We start from the raw sequence: 14,385 nt of genomic DNA, 5'->3' as shown, positions 1-14,385 counted from the left end.
GACCTATGCTGCACTCTCTCTCTATTTAGATCTAAGCATTCCTGTCTTTGCAAAACCTGAAAATCCTTCTCAGTGTCCTCCTTCAAAGGAAGAGCCCATGTCTGTGCTCTTTTCGTTGCTGTAGACTTTCTATCTGTCCTGCCTCAGTTTAGGCATGGCTCTGGATCCTGGGGCATGTTAGAGCAGCCTGGGCTGGAATGAGCTGTGGTTTGAAAATTCCCATCAGTGTGTGGAAAGATGGACAGGCAGATACCTGCCCTCCCTGTTATTTCACTATTGTTTTGCCTAATTGTCTTCCTGCTCCATGTGCTTGACAGCCTAATCTCTTCTCCAGTGCCCAGCTCTGGTACAGTTTCATCCCCATAATTCCCTGTAGGGCATGGGATCATAAGAAACCCCAAGGACTGGGTGTGTGCAGGGGTCCTGGCAGAGGGGTGCTGGAGGGCATCACTGCAGGCCCTCACAGGGTTTCTGCCCAAGAGTTGCCAGTAATGGACAACCAGCAGGCAGAGTAGTCTGGGTTGATGGCTGTTGTGTCAGGGAGCTTCTTTTTTGCCCAGGCCACCAGGACTGCACTTCTGCTTTTGGAAATGCCTGGTGTAAGCAATCGCTCTCTCTTTCACTAATCATACCAGTGTATTTATAAAAGTTTTCCACTTCATACTTTGTCCTTTGAAATCTGGAGGCAAGACCCAGCAATGTTTCTTCAGGCTGCCTTCTCTTTCAAATCCTGAGCAGGGGTTTCCTCTCAGCATTCTCAATCCATATGTCCCAAATTGCTTTCCTGCAAACTGCTGCTGCTGTGAATGGTACTTCTGCATTACCTTCCTGTGGTGTTGATTCCTTGTTTTCACAGTAGCATTTCAGCTTCTAATTCAAGGGGGACACCCTTACATGAAATGTGCAATGTAATAGAAAGTGTTGTCCATGTTGCTTCAACTGCCTTGCTGCTTTTGGTTTATCTGGGTCATGACTGTTGCATTGCTTCTAAACTGTGGCCAAAGTAAATGACTGTTTTTTTTTTGTTTTGTCTTCAGTTGTGAACTTTAAAAGTTGTTCTTCCAGCAGCACATGAACAATAATATTAATTTGTGTTGTTTAATTCAACTGCTGCATTGAAAGGATGACATTGGTTTTGGTTTTAATTCCTTTGGCCTATGTTTCTTAAGATGCCTGTTACATGGAAGAAGAGCTAAAGACATTTCTTGGAGTGGCATTTCCAGGTATTAAAATAGTTTGTTCTCTGTTGTGTATGGCTATACATCTGACAGAAAACTTGTGAATGATGGTGGGCCACTTAGAATCCCAGCATTGAAAATATTGCAGACAAAATAAAATACCAAACTGTCTCACTCCTGTGCCTTCCCCAGCTTCTCTGTTATACTCAGCTGATGCTGGAGCTTCTCCTGTGCCCGAGGAAGGGAATGAGCCCTGAGCTGGGACACGTTGCCTTTCCTAGCAGCAGGTCACAGTGTTCCACTGGAGCTCCTCTGTGCCAGGCTCAGGGACACACATCCCCCTGGCACTGTGAGGCAGCACTGCTGCACTGCTCATGTTGTGTGTACTGAGCACAGGCCAACTAGAATAAAGTGTGTTTGCACACTGCCTGGCCTTGCAGGGCAGAGGGCTGGCTCACGTGTTGATGACAGAGAGACAAAATGGAAAATGTTCTTAAGAAGGGGAGAAAGGGTAGTGAATGAGGGCAGCAGGGAAATGGCACCGAGGAGAAGCTGGGAGAGGTGGGAAGAGGTCACTGCATTGGACAGTGTGGGCAGCACACATGAGGGGAGGTGCAGGAGATGGCAGTGGGTGTGGGCCAAGCCCACAAGTCCTTAGGCATTGTCCATTACCATGTCCTTCCAATACAAGAGGAGTTTGGATTCTGTGACATCCCACAGCACAGAAAAGAGATGCCTATTTTGGTTCCCATGTCACCATGCTGAAATTGGCCATTCTGGCACCCTTCTTATCAGCAGGTTCAATTCCATAGCTTGGACTTGGTTCTTAGCACCAATATTCAGCACTGGATAACCTCACTGAAATACAGATGTGAGAGCAGGACCAAAAAGGATCCCAAAGCCTCTCCTTGCTCAAAGGCTGGCACAGCAGGCACCTAATTGTACATTGATATGGCAAACTCTGTATGTGATAGCAGAGAGTAGGAACTTGGTGAGTGCTTCAGCTGGAAGCAGAAAACTGACATAAAGAATTTCTAAGCTAATTAAAAAAATGATCCATGAAGTTCAGATAGTGATAACTAACATCCCATCCTAAATATGCAAATTACTCAGAGGAGGTATTGATGGGCTGTTCTTTAGGACACCAGCTTGGTTAAACAGGATGCTCTTTGCAGCCCTTTTTGTGCAAAGGGTCTGCCCTTTCTAATCATCTAGCCAAACATTTCTATATAATGGAACTGCTTTCCATTTCAAAGCAAAACTTGGGCTTATTTTGTGTTTTTCTTTTTCTGTTAGGGGAATTCCAGGCTTTTTTTAAACAAAAAGAGAAAACTGCTAAGGTGTGTTGGGTACTAGTTTGGTTTCACTCTTGGGAGGAGGAGTGAAAGGTTTTAAATGTTATTTTCCATGTGATTCTGTAATTAAATTCATTTAACATTATGAAGAGCTTGATATAGTCCATTTGGAGAAAATTCCAAGGTAGGTGTAGGTGGGGTTTTAAATGAATTGTCTGTTGTGTATTTGCCTTGATCTTCTCTTACTTCTTCCTTATTGTTTTCTTTTAATCACTTTTATTGGCTCTTACCTGTTTTCATAATTCTCCTTGTGGAATTGGCTGAAGTGTTTATTAGTGTTTCATGACATAAATGTTTTAACTCATCTCTTTTCTGGGTGATTTAGGGCTGAATTAGCTATGTCAAAGAGGAAATGTCTGTTGGATGCTCTGTGGTTCTGTCCATCAAGTCCAGGACTTCATGGCACATACAAATCCAGAATACATGTGGAAGGAGCTCTGGGCTTTTGGGTTAAACCCTGCTATTGGAAAAGTTGCTCCATCTGTCTAGGCTTAGTTTTGACCTCTCTGAAATGAAGATGATGATAGCACTCCAAGTGAAAGATTTTTTTCCCCAGTATTCATTTGGCAAGTGACCTTTGTGCTTCCCAGTCTCCCTGGTGAGGGGGAGCACTCCTTGCCCTGCAGCAGCCCAAGGAACTGTGTGGGACAGGAAGGAGTAATTTGGAACTTTTCCAGTCCCTTCTACACAGACCACTATGAGCAGGTGTTTCCTTGTAAAAGGAGAATATTAGGTACCATGCTGAACTGAAACACTGCCTGTGCTAGACATATTGGGATGACATAACTCTATCCTATTTGAACATTTTTCCCCCCTCATCTAAGGGAAAGAGGATTCTTTTTGAAAAATATCGTGAGATCTCAAAGTGAAAGGTGTGAGAGGGAATTGTTTGTCTTGTGGTGTTTGCTGAAAAAAAAAAATGAATGCAAGAACAAATGGAATGAGAGGAAATGTGAAAACAATGGGAAGAGAAAAACTGCTTTTAGCCTTACAGAGTAGTCATTGATTCATGAAAGCACAAGGATAATTCCTCATTGTACAGCTTTCAGACAACAGCTGGAATATTCACTTTGAGTTACAGACTAGAAAAATGTTAATGAACTGACAGAAGCCAAAGAAAAGTCAGTAAAAAACCCCAGCAGTTAGAGGACTAGACAAATAACTGTTAGGAAAAGGGAGGGAAAAGTAGTGGAATGGAGCATGAGCAAGGAAGACACACAGGTGGCAGAATTTAAAAGAAAGATAAACTCAGAGAAAAATCAATTGCTTTTGTAGCTCAAATTCAGAAAGAGGAATTCTGGGGCAAAAATAGAGTTGTAAATTTGGGGTTTTTTCCCTAAAAAGATTTTTTTGAAAATCTGTTGTTTTAATTTTATCTGGTTTATTCTGAGGAATGATGTAGATAATGTGGAAAATGAGATTCTTTCTAGAAATGCTAAAAAATGCATTTGAATATGCTGTACAGATGAAAGGTTTTTCAGTATCTTTCAGGCCTTCAGGTTTCATGTGGCACAATCACCTGAGTAGTGTGTAATCTTGGTCTTGGAATGTTACTAATTTTGAGGACAGCTCTTATCTTTTTTATGCATTTCAATTCTGCAAAGAAAACCTAACTCCCAATTATAAAAAAAAATGCTTTTCCTAGGTTTAATATTTGCCTTTTATGAGATTATTATATATTCTGACTTTCAAAATTAAATTCTTGATGAAAGAAATTATGTATAGGACCTTGCATGGAAAAAATGTGGTAAAGGATAATATTTTGCATTTGTGCCAAAAGATTAGAGTAATTTGAAAGCAGGTCTGTGCCAGTACTTAGATGTATAACTTATTTCAGAGAGAAATAACAAGGAAGGGGACTTAGTCAGGGTCAGATGGCTTCAGTGAAAAAATGAAGCTTTTTGCTTTACTGAAGCCCTCTAAATAAAGGCTTTTTTCCTGCTTATAGAAATGGGGACTGGATTAATGTTGTGCTTGTGAATTGCATAAACTTTAGTCTTTATTTCGTAAACTTTTCACCTGTTTTGGATTCCATTGAAGAAACTACAACGGTGCTTGCTCGAAACAGCTCAAGTGCCTTTGCTGCTGAGCCCAGTTTGATGTTCTGCAACTCTCTGTGGATATTAACTGGTGCAACCCTGTGGGTGCTCCCTTTGGGGGGGCTCTGCACTGCTGGGGGTGCACACAGCTCTTGCAGGCTGTATTGGGCAGAGCTTGGGTCCATCCCCCGTGTCCTGCCAAGAGCAGCTGCTCTGTTGGCTCCTGTTGCTCCAGGGCCATGGAAGCTGGGTAATGTCTCCAGGAGGAAGCACAAAGGGGTTGTTGGAGCCCTGTGCTGCCTTTTTTCCTTGCTTCCATTCAAAGCTCTTGCTCACTGAGTAGGAAAGAGTACAGGGTGTGGGAGGGAGAGCGATTGTGACAGGCACTTTGCTTTTCCTGACCGTATTGCTAAAAGCACGGGAAGTGGAGACACACTACAGGCTTGTGCAACAGGGGTTTTGAATGCAGAGCACCAAAATTCACTCATGAGACCCCAAAGGAATTGAGAACAACCCGGAAGAATGCAGCTAGGAATGGCAGTCCTATGAATGGTACTTTAACCATTGGCCATTCTCTTTTGTTGATTAGTACTCTCCATTGTTTTTATGCATATGGGTATTATTGTGAGACAATATTTAAGCTGCACTGTAGCTGTGCACTGGATGCTACCATATTGAGAATTACTAATCCCCTTCAAGTCCTAATAACCTGCTTGCCACATATGCTCAAAATGTTTCCTACCCATGCATAGATTAGTTTGGAATCAGTCTTGTGTATGAATTCAATTGTTACTTAGTTGCTCACACATAATCCTTTTAATTTCCCCAGTATATTATCATTCATTGTCTTGCAGTGCAAACCCCTCTTGATTCCCTTGCCTTTTCCCCAGTGGTTCACTGGAATGTTTGCTGTCATGGCTTGGCCAAGGGCATTTCTGAGCTGTGGAACCTAGATACAAAGCTAGGCTGAGCAAAGCAGTTTGAAAAGGTTACCAGCTAGCCAAAGAGAGAGATGGCCATGGATTGCAGTAGATCTTACATCTGAGGTTACTTCAGACTGGTTCCTACCCTGCATTTCACAGCTGAATCCAACAGTAGAAGAAAAGAAGCGACACTACTACCTGCAGTCCTGGGCTCTGAAACTGCTGATTGTGTGGCACTGATGATTTGTGCTGGGGTAAGAGCCAGCTGGCCGTGTGCATGTGGCTTTAGATTGCTTTTGAATAAATAGCACTTAGTATGGCTCAGCTTGATATGAACAGGAAGTGCCAGGCAGGGCAACTGTCACTCCAGAACATGAGTCAGAAGATGAAATTAAGGGCTGACACAGATGCATTTATTTCAGTGCCTTCATATTTGGCATCTCTGCCTAGGCAAACATCTGATAACAGCTCCCCTCACCTACCTTGGATCCATGGGAAAAGAGCCAGTGTTGTCATGAGTAACATATAGAAGACATATATAGGTGAATGTCTAGCTCAAAAGAGTGTTTCAATGCATTTCATAGACTGGTGTAGGCTGGCTTTAGTCATGTTTTTTAGTGCTTGCAACTGCTCTGTCCACACCTCCTCAGTGAGTGCCACAAGCTCCTTTCCTCATCTTTTCATTGGCAAACTCGCCCCCCCTTTTGCCTCGTGTAAATTGTGAGCCATGAGAAGAGCCTTGCCTTGGACTGAGCCCTCACAGAGATGATGGCTTCAAGACTTTTTTATTGGGATAAGTCCACAATTCAAGACTCCTCATGTTTCTAAACACTAAGAATGTAACTTCTTTGGGAGAATTGGGTTCTGCTATGGTTAAGTAACTGCCCAGGCAGATCACTGTGATTTTTAATTACACTTGGGGATGACACATAGAGACCTAAATGCAAGAGAGGGTCACAAGTTATAATTTGGTGTCTTCTATCCAATCAAGTTTTGTTCAGTATCATTTGTTCAGATTTGGGATCTTTCTTTTTTTTCCATTGACCATTTATTAACTGGTGCCACAGAAACATTCAATGTCCTTTGTTGTAATTGTTGGCCCATTTCTGTATAAAATTTTTTGTGAGTCACATCCCAAACCATACAGACTCCTTTCATTGCCATGACAACAGCAAGGCATGCCAATGTTAGCAAAGTCTGCTGGAAAAAGAGAAGTCAGTAAAATCAAAACACAGTTAATTGAGGTATTTAATATATAAATTCCCATTTTCTGTAATGATCCAAAATTATCCTGCATTGTGGAAAAATGGTGAAGAATAAGCTCTAGATAAATAGCATAGCCTCATGCTGGATGTTGGGTCTTGTCCTAGGCACTGCATTATAAAAAAAGATCTTACAAAAATAGTGAGAGTGGAATTGCTCATAGACCTGGTGAAATGTTTGGATCAGAAGAGGATGAAGAGTTAAATGTGGTTACTAAAAAAGTAAAGAATAATTATTAACAGTCAGAAAAATGTTTGATGTTAAATTGTGTGTTGTTCTGTCACTATACCTATCTTTTAATTGCTTAATATTAAAAGTACATTTGATGGGATTACGTAACAGTACATTTTAAACTAATAAATAATGCAGTAACTCATGCAGAGTAATAGGGAATCATTGATGTAAAACAGGTCTTGTAGAGCTAAATGCTGGAAGAAATCTGCCTTAGTCCAAGTGAAGCTGGGAAGGAGGAAGACTGTGGGTGGGACTTGGGAGGTCTGCATCATGAAGGATTATTTCTGTTTTAAAGAAGAGGTGAGAGCACAGAGATAACAGAGATACTATGCACAGCCTCCTTTCTCTTGAACCTCCATGATCCATCATATAGGCTTTCTCTTGACCTCCCTCTATGCTTTGAAGGTAAAATATTTTGGAAATAGAAATGGAGGATGAGTGTCCTGCAGGCAGGGACATTAGAGGCTGAACTCTTGAGATTTGTAGTTTTGAATTCTTCTGCTTCTGCTTGCTGTGAAGGAGGGGGAGAGGATGAATGATGTTGCCTACTGAAAAGCTGTGATTCAGGTATTCCTGGCCTATGTCTAGGGCTGTCCCATAAAACTCTTCTCAACTCTTTTTGTTACATTCACCCTGTTAATATATAGCTGCAAGTGGCTGGAGGGCTCATCTTTCCTCTGGTATGTCCTCAGGGTACCCAAATGAGTTTCAGGAGCCTCTGCAATTTCCACAGGATGCAAGTGTTATGTTTTCATTTAATGATAATTGACTCTCAGATGAGGTGGCCGAATGGTGGTGACAGCCATTAGTAGCATCAGAGCAAATGTAGACTTGTTCCCCTTATTTATGTCCTTCTTTTCAGACCTACTGGAGCTGCTGTAGGCTAGAATGCCGTTTGCTTTGTCTGGGCTCTCAGTAATTCTGCCAATGCTTGCCTGCTTAGTACAGAGTGATGCACTAGACCTCCTCATCCTGCATCACTTGTTTTATTCCAGTTTGGAAGCTCCTGAGTCCAGCTGGCTGTAGATGCAGACAGTAGCTCAGGCACTGGGGGTCTAGCTCTGAAGGAGAAACTATGGAAGTCACTTGACTTACCAAAGATTGTAGTTAATATTAAATATTAACAGTTGCTATCTAATAAACAAGCTTCATGTGAGAATTCACAAAGATGCTATTCATAGCAATAGCTATTCACAGCATTGCAATAGCAATGGTCCTCCAGTGTCACTTCAATTCTGAGATCAGGGAGCCTCTGGAAACAGCCCCTGCACCTGCCTGCAGGCAAATGGCAAGGGGAGAGCCCTTGACACTGCAGAGTGAGTGATGGGCTGGGTGAAGACTTGACAAACAAAACAGAAAACCTTGCAGTTTTGTGAACTTAATATTTAAGTGTACGTAACTTAAAAGCATTAGGCATTTGTGAATCTAAGAAATTCCTTGAGAATTATACAATGCTTGGCTGCAGGTGGAGCCTACAAGCCATAAAAGCTGCAGTTAATGATAAGATTTTGTCTTCATGTTGTGATTAATGTGTGTGGGTGTGGGGCATGTGGACAAGGAGAAGAGCACACACTGCTGAGTGTGTCTGTTTGTTATTCTTCTGTGGAATGGACATGTCTGCACTGAATGTGTTTTCATGCATCTGTTGATTTTTTAAAGTTTATTTCTTATACAGCATCCTTTAGGTGACATATTTGAAATAGTTAAGGAATGCTGTAAAATGTTTGTATAGTTTGCCCCTAGTTTGATGGCATTTGTTAGCATAGGTGGTCTCATCAACACAGAAGGTGCTCATTCACAGCAGAGTTTGACTATGATTTTAGACAAAAGACTAGCTGGTGTAGTTAGAGGTACAAAACAAAAAAAATTACAACTTATTGAACAGAAATGGCTTGTCTTGACCATTATTCTCTGGGTTGATATTACATGGGTAAATTGCCAACAGAGACTTTTTTCTTAGTCTGTGATTTTTAGCTTGGTTGGGTCAGATTTTTCAAAGCAAGGCATTTGAGTTTTAATCTGATGCAAAACGCTGTGCATCCCTGAGTTGCCTTGTAGGGGACAGAATGAAAAGCCATCAATACCTGGGATGTGTTTCCAAAGTGGTCAGTGACATTTAGTCCAATTTTGGTTGGAACTCGTGTCATGAAATGCAGCAGTCCCTCCAAGGAGCTGAGCTCTGCCATTGGGACCTCCCCTAAGACTTGATAACTCAGAATAAAGCATTAATGAGGAGAGATTGATCCAGGAAAGCCAGGCTATAGGATAAGAACACAAGGATGGCATCACTGATCCACTGGCACTGTCTGAACCAGCCATCAGCCCGTGCCTTGGGAAGGAAAGGCAGGAGCAAGCACAGAGGAAAGTGTCCCCAAATATTGTAGGGCTCTCTGTGGGCTGGGGCATTTTTCAGCCAGAGGAGATGTCTTTGGTAAACTGATGAGTTTTTTTCTTTCCTGTATTTTTCCAGTCTCTTTTTGAGTCCAGGTAAACTTCTATTTCATTTTGTCCTGCATCAAGGTGTTCTATAGCTTAATTATATGTGAATGAAGAAATAGTAATTCTTTTCCTTGTTCTGAATTTTTCATCTACTAGTTCCTCTTGTTACCTTCTAGCTCTTCCACTTGAAGAGCATAAACAATTATTCCCTGTTCATCTATTTCACATCACTAATCTTTGTAAGCTTCCATTGTATTCCTGACTTAGGCTGATGTACTCAAACGTCTGCAGTCCCTTCTTGCAGAGTTTTCCTCTTGCTTCTTGTCAGTTTTCCCATTTACTGAGTCTATGAATGTCTACTGATTCAGTCATGACATCCCTAATGTTGTATGGACTGTACCAGTTCATGTGGGTATAACTGAGATTTCTCACTGTGCTGTTTATTGCCGCTGTGGCCTCACTCATCTTGGTGTGCTGTCCTTGCTGCCACCATCTAAGCCTGTGACAGTGTTCACTGCATCCTTTATCCTTCTTCAGACTTGGAATTTCATTCCTCAGTGACAGTTTTACTATTTGCTGTTATGTTGTTCATTTTGTTTAAGGAAACACTTTAATATACTCCTGCTTGTCCTCTAATGTGATTCGTTCTGCCTTTTCTGCACTTTTTGTCCCTGCATACGGCATCCATTTCTCTTCACTGAATGTCCAACACATCAATTCCATCAGGATCCCGGCCTAAACGAGGTGCTTCGTTTCCCTGACCCGTTTCTTTGGTCGTTTTTATGAGAAAGCATTAGTCTGCTCTTCCTCACGCTCGCAGAAGACCAATAGACCCCACAGTGTGGGCACTGTCTGCATTCCCAGTGCCCGCAGCGCTTCCCTTTAGCCGGGCCGAGCCGCTCCCGCCGCACGTTCCGCCGCCGCTCCGGCCTCGGGGGCGCGCCGCGCGTGCCCGCGCACGGGAGGCGGAGGCGGGGAGCGGCCGGCGCTCTCGCGAGAGCCGCGCGGTAGCCCCGCGAGATCGGCGGCTCCCCGCCCGCGTCATGTTTTCCCTGTGACAATTCGGGCCGGGAGGACGCGGCTCCCGGCGGGATCTCCGCGCTCCGCTCTCCGCGCCCCGCCGGTCCCTCCCGCGGGGCTCCCGGGCCGAGCGCCGCCGCCTCCCCCCGCCGCTGCCTGGTGAGCGCGCGGCCGCGTGGGGCTGAGAAGCGCGGGCAGGGGCGGGAGGCCTGGGCGAGCCCAGGGCCGGGATGGCTCTCCCCGCGCCCTCCCCGCCCGACAACACCGCGGGGCCGCAGCTGCAGCCGCGGGCGGCCGGGAGCGGGGGAAGGTGCGGGCGGCCGTGAGGAAAAGGGGAGGCAGGTGGGGCCGGTCAGGTGTCACTGCCCTGTTGCTGAGGGTGGGACAAGGAAGGGCGTCCTCCGGCAGCTCTTCTTCCTTCGTGGTGGATTTTGTGCCTTTTCAAAGCCGTATAAACTGTGCGAATTCTGCACTGTGCTTCGACTGAGGTCCTCGGAGCCTGTGCTTTTTTCCCCATGAACCTCATGAATGCTGTTGTAGTGTGGCCGTGCATTTTCCTCTAAATGTTAAATGCATCTCTGAGTACGTGCATCCCAGGTGGACCCGGCAGGTGTCACAAAATTCAGTCTGAAATTTGTCATGTTTGCCTTCATCAGCTGTGTGCATGACTGTAGGTAGGTGTTCCTCGTGTCTCCAGACCTGTCATCTGAATTGCACCGTCTTCCCGTGGCATGTTTGTTGGGTCTTGCTTGCAATACTGAAAGATTATATGTATACTTTTACTTAGAGATGATTTCTTTTGTATTTCAAACTGAGGTCCTAGCAGGTGTTTTGTTGTTATGTTTTGAGTTTGTTTTTTTTTAACTGCATATGGTTAATTTCATTGGGATGTTGCTGTACACAAGCTGCTTTTCATGTTTTTTAAAGGGCAGAGTCCTATTGTTATGCCCTCTCCCTTTCACAGTATATAGGAGAGATTTAGTGCAGTTGAAACATTTTAATTTCTGTTGCCACATATCTAAACTGATTGATTCCTTGTGAGTCGTGTAATTTCTTTAGCTGGAACTGTGTGCTCTATATACATGGAAACATATCCTGTATGTGTCTGTATATGTACATGTGTATATTGTCTTATGAGGTTGATCAGATTTGTAGTTTAGCAGAGTGTTCTATGCTGGTATTTCATAATAAAGCCTCAGTTTACATGTGCTGAATTTAATGCTGTTGTTAGAGACCCCATGTATACTATGTCTGCTCTATTGGGATGTGGGACTGTGGAGGACTTTGAGGGTTAAGTCTCACATAGTTTTGGGGAAATTATAATAGATATTTAATGTGGAAAGGTAGACTGTGTACCTGCTCAGTCTATTACTACTTTGCCACTCTGAGAGGAATCTGTTTTTTGTGTGAAAGATTAAAAGCTGTACAACGTTGTGCTACAGGACAGAGTGGCACTGCCCGTCTCCTGTAGCCTTGTACCTTGTGGAATTTGTTAGGTGGCTGTATCACGGTGGTTGTGTTTTAAAATGAAACATCTTTAAAGCTTTTTGTCTCTGAGTGCAAACCTGTAGTGAGATTTTCCTCTGTGCTCCTGTGGTCTTATTTAAATATGTCGTGGATATTTTGTTCTTTGAACATTAAGACTAGACGAGTTTATGGGGTTGGAAGTATGTAAGTTGAAGGGGAAGTGGGAGTCTTGAAATTTTTTTTGGAAACTGTGTAAAGGAGGTGTTTATCTAATTGTTATTAAGCAAAGGGATGTCAGGTCTTTGACTTACTTTTGCCAAGAGACTGCTTGGCATAGTAGGAATATAACACAGTATTTTTTTGTTAATTTAATCTGTAAACTGAAAATAGTTTAACAGTGAAAACTTGTTCTGCTGTTTCAGACCTGAATTAAATAGATAGTAGTTGATTAAAGATCTTTGTTGGGTTTTGCCTTTAGTTTACCAATCTGAGGTAGCCATGAAGTTTATTTTTCAAAGAAAACAGTACAGGGGTGCTCTGCAGAAGCATATGAATATTTAAATTTATTAATAATATTAATATTTTAAATGATCAGTAATGACTGGAGTAGGACCATTTTAAGCATGGGGAAGCTACATATGAAATTGGCAGTAATATTTGTGTTTGGTAAAATTGTGTACGTTTAAGATGTTAAGACACATGTAGTATTCCAATTTTTCTTTCTGTTTTTAGTGTTATTATTCTTGTAATACTCATGGGGTAGAGATGCGCTCATTCCCATTTTAAAAGTAAGTAATGGAGACAGAAATGATAAGTATTTTAGGTAGGCTTGGTGGAGCAGGTCTTAGGTTGTCAGGAAGTCATTAGCCTTTCAAAGCAATGGCCTTAGATCCTGTACAGATATTTAATCTTCCTCTGTTCATGTAACTTGAAAGATTTTTTATCTTGCACTGGTGTGTTTTAGTTCAGAGCAGGATGCAATTCTCTGTGGCTGATTTTTCCTCCCTGCTGTCAAAGTCGTGGGCAGTGAATGGTGAGCACTGTGCTGGTTGTGTTTGCTGGGATTGGCTCTCAGAAGTACTCAAACTCTAAATTGCTGCCACGGTTTCTTTTTGTGTGTTTCCCTTGCACTGACTTACCGTCAAGTGGAGCATTCAAATCTAGTAGGTGTTAGCTCTTTAAAACATCTGAAGTAGCCCTCAGAAATCGGAGCTCTGTTGTCACAGGGCTGCTTGAAATAAGTGCTGGTGTGCTGCAGCTGCTTGCTGTGCATTCGAGTCATTCAGAGCAGCCCTTGTAAATTGTTAATATGAAAAAAGGAAACAAAGCCAGTCTGGAGCCCAGTGGCTGCAGGATCTGCCCATCAACCGCCGGTGTAACTGTGACCTTGGACTGGCCAGGTATATTCCCTGGTCTCTTGTGATTGACCTGATGTCACCACGCTATTTGGGAGAATGTTCAGGTGCCTCAAGCAATCATCTTCTCTGCTGGAAGTTGGAATTAATTTGCTGCTTTAGGAAGAGCCTGCAGTTTGAGTCCTTACTAGTAACAATTTTTTCATTTGCTATCAGGACTAGATAATTCTGAAATTTCATCCTCAAAACATTTCCTTACAAATGCGTGAATCCACACAACAGAAGTTTCTTTTTCAAGTAGTTCTAATAGGAATTCTCTGACTGAAGAAATGCAAATGTTAACAGGAAGTGTTAACACAAAGGTGCATCCACAACTTAGCTGGGCAACCTGCTCCAGTGTCTCACCACCCTCATTGAGACGTTTCTTCTTTATATCCAATGTAAACCTACTCATATTCAATTTAAAACTTGAAAATTTAGAATTTCCTGTTGTCCTGTCACCTCAGGCCCTGATAACAGGTATCTCTCCATTGCCCTTATATGCCCCCTTTATACAGATATCTATATCTATAGATATAGATATATTGATCTATCTAAGGGCTGCAGTCCACCTTTCTGCTTACATACAGCTAACTTGAAAGTTGAATGTGTTTGAATTTTGACTGTCTGTATTGCACTCTCCTGTCTGTTGCTGAGTTTTTCAAGTCATGATTTCTAGTAAATACATCTTTAAAATTTCTGTAGTTTTTGCAAGAAAATGTCTGTTCCTATGTGTTGTGGTTTTTGATAATATTGTTACTACACTACACAGTAGAAGTACAAGTGATTGTACCTTTTGGGGAGAGTGGTAGTGCTAAAACCTCACCATAGTTTTCATCCCTTTTCCAATGAAGGATCAGGCACCTTTCTTTGCTCAAATTGTTGGGATGTTTTGGTGCATAGGGAATTTCTGCTTCTCTGCTCCTCTTCACTAACTACTTTTGATGATTGTGTATGTGGAGCACCTTGCATTCTCAGCTTTTGTTTCAGTAACCTTAAAGCATCTGAAGAAGTAATGGATTAAATTGATTTTTCTAAGTTTATCTGCTGAACAATAATGATCATTTTTATTT

General features: G+C 42.5%; 1 protein-coding gene across 12 annotated transcripts in view; it reads left to right on the top strand.

The window, feature by feature from the left end:
- Positions 1 to 14,385, top strand: part of HERC1 (HECT and RLD domain containing E3 ubiquitin protein ligase family member 1) — a 102,462-nt gene that overhangs the window by 8,016 nt on the left and 80,061 nt on the right. For 8 of the 12 annotated variants that reach the window (XM_077185765.1, XM_077185759.1, XM_077185760.1 and 5 more), the window contains exon 1: positions 10,455 to 10,610. The exons of the other annotated variants lie outside the window; for them this stretch is intronic. The gene's annotated coding sequence lies outside the window, so the exon portion shown is untranslated. Of the gene's footprint in view, positions 1 to 10,454; positions 10,611 to 14,385 lie in introns of those variants that run through there. 12 annotated transcript variants of the gene reach the window in all.

Source organism: Agelaius phoeniceus, chromosome 13 (assembly GCF_051311805.1).
Source record: "Agelaius phoeniceus isolate bAgePho1 chromosome 13, bAgePho1.hap1, whole genome shotgun sequence".
Classification (NCBI taxonomy): domain Eukaryota; kingdom Metazoa; phylum Chordata; class Aves; order Passeriformes; family Icteridae; genus Agelaius; species Agelaius phoeniceus.
Note: the sequence above shows the minus strand (reverse complement) of the source record. Positions and strands in the feature narration are given on the sequence as shown.